Source organism: Gossypium hirsutum, chromosome D13 (genome assembly GCF_007990345.1).
Source record: "Gossypium hirsutum isolate 1008001.06 chromosome D13, Gossypium_hirsutum_v2.1, whole genome shotgun sequence".
In the NCBI taxonomy this organism is placed as follows: domain Eukaryota; kingdom Viridiplantae; phylum Streptophyta; class Magnoliopsida; order Malvales; family Malvaceae; genus Gossypium; species Gossypium hirsutum.
The window spans coordinates 38,204,576-38,207,272 of record NC_053449.1 but is presented as its reverse complement, the minus strand read 5'-3'; positions in this window follow the sequence as shown (position 1 = coordinate 38,207,272).

Genomic DNA, 2,697 nt, shown 5'->3' with positions numbered 1-2,697 from the left:
CTTGACTTTGTTTGGGTCGATCTCGATTCCTTTTTCACTGACTATAAAGCCCAACAACTTTCCTGACCTGGCTCCGAAAGTGCATTTCGTTGGATTAAGCTTGAGCTAGAACTTTCTCAATTTTAAGAACAATTTTCTCAGGACCTGTACATATTTCTCTTCTGTTCTGGATTTTGCAATCATATCATCAACGTAAACCTCAATTCCCTTATGCATCATGTCATGGAACAAGGCTACCATGGCTCTTTGATATGTTGCTCCCGCATTCTTTAACCCAAATGGCATCACTTTATAGCAAAATGTTCCCCACAAGATAATGAATATAATCTTTCCCATATCTTCAGGATGCATGTTTATCTGATTATATCCAGAGAAACCATCCATAAAGGAAAACAACGAATAGCCCGCCGTATTATCCACCAAAGTATCAATATGAGGCAATGAGAAATTGTCCTTTGGGCTGGCCTTGTTCAAGTCTCTATAATCCACACACATTCGTACTTTTCCAACTTTTTTAGGGACTGGGACAATGTTGGGTACCCATTCAGAATATTTGACCTCCTGTAAAAACCCAGCATCAAACTGCTTTTTGACTTTCTCCTTTATTTTAAGCACAATATCAGGCTCCATCCTTCTGAGCTTCTGCTAAACTGGCTTGCGATCCTCCCTTATAGGAAGGCGATGCACTTCAATGTCAGTGCTTAATCTGGGCATATCCTGGTATGACCATGCGAAAACATATTTGAATTTTTAGAGTAATTAAATGAGGTTTCGCCTTGTCTTTGCAAAAATATCAATTCCAATCTTCACCTCTTTTCTTTCTTCCAAGCTCACAATTTCTATTGATTCCTTGTGGGGTAAGATTTGTTTTTCTTCATGTTCTACCATCCTCAACAAGTCCAAAGATAAACCACAGTCTACGTCATCTTCAAAGTCATGCGATCCCTCTAAACACATGTCTCGTTCAAATGGAAATTCTAAGTTTGTAGCAGCATCACTCACGTCATTGATATCCAAGTACCTATTGTAGTTACAAAATAATATACAAAGAATGTATGAATTTATGTATAGTTATTTGTACAGTATGATTATGAATGAAAGAAAAATAAAAAATAATTACTCGTATAGAAAAAATGAAAGAATATTTGCTCAAAATGATTGCAAAGGTATATTTCATTAAAATAATGATGTTTGAACACGAGCCTATTTCACAAATAAGTTCTTATTGTCTCTAGGCTAAAACAACAAGTGTGTTCTGAATATTACTTTGAGAAAGCTTTAAAAACTTCAGGTATTTCTTCTACGGTCCAATTATTTAGAACACACCCAGGTTCATAAGGACATATATCTAACAAGGTCCCTTCTTCATTTGCATCCTCTTGTATGGCATTGATGTGCACATTTTCCAACATCTCTTTGATGCTTTCTTCAATCAGTATCCTTCTCTCAAAATGAATGATCCCTCTTGATACAAAGGTTTTGGATAAGTGGGGAATTATCATTGCTTCCCATTTAATTTCCTCCCCACTTAGACGTGTCTTTCTTCTTTCCTGCCTTTTTTCTAACTCCTTCTTTCTTTGTATTATATCTGGCTTATACCCTAAGCCAAAACGATCTTGTTTTTCTTTCAGCACCAGAGCCTCAATTCTTCCTTGAAGATGTCTCTTTAGTCCTCTTCTGGGTAAAGCTCATTTCCCTACCAATAATTGTAAACTCATCTCCGTGGTTTTGGATATTTTGGGCACTGGAATTTTGTTCCCTTTAAAAATAAATGTTGCATTTACAAACTCTAAAGATCGAAAAGAGCATTCAACTAAATCGTCATTAGTTTCCACGTACGACGCATAATTGGATACAGCCGCCATGATATCCTCTTCGGCATTTATTGTCACCAACCGACCTTTTGACACTAGCTTCAACTTCTAATGTAATGATGACGGTACAGCCCCCACTGAATGTTTCCATGGTCTCGCTAATAAGCAATTGTAGGAAGGTTTGATATCCATTACAAGGAAATTCATCTCGTAGATGGTCGGACTAATCAATAAGGGTATCTCGATTCTTCCCGTGACCTTTCTTTCTGTGTCGTCAAATGCCCTCACTATATTTAGGCATGTCTTCATGTGCGAGCTATCCACGGGCAGCCTGTTAAGTCTGGATAGGGGCAATACATTCACTGTTGATCCGTTGTCGATCAAAACCCCTGGTAAGGTATACCCTTTGCATCGGGTAGTGATGTGCAAAGCTTTAGTAGACCCCATACCCCCAGGTGGTATTTCATCATCGTTAAAGAAGATAAAGTTATCAGCACTAATATTATTAACCAGCCGATCTAATTTATTGACAGAGATATCATTGGCCACATAGGTTTCGTTCAGCACTTTCATCAACGCACTTCGATACACCTCTAAACTCAAGAGCAAGGCTAGCACAGATATGCGAGCTGGTTGTTTATGCAGCTGTTTCACAACACTATACTCACTGTGCTTCAAGAATTTGAGGAATTTCTTGGCTTCTTCCTCTTTTACTGGCTCGTTGATGGGTAACATAGGCTCAGCTACTTTCCCTTTATTTTATTCTGTTACTATGGTCTTTCCTCTTACAAGTTCCGTTTAAGGACTTATCAAATCATAGTGTTTCCCACTACGTGAATGAGAACTTATACCCTGATCCTCTTTTGCAGCACTTGCTGAAATC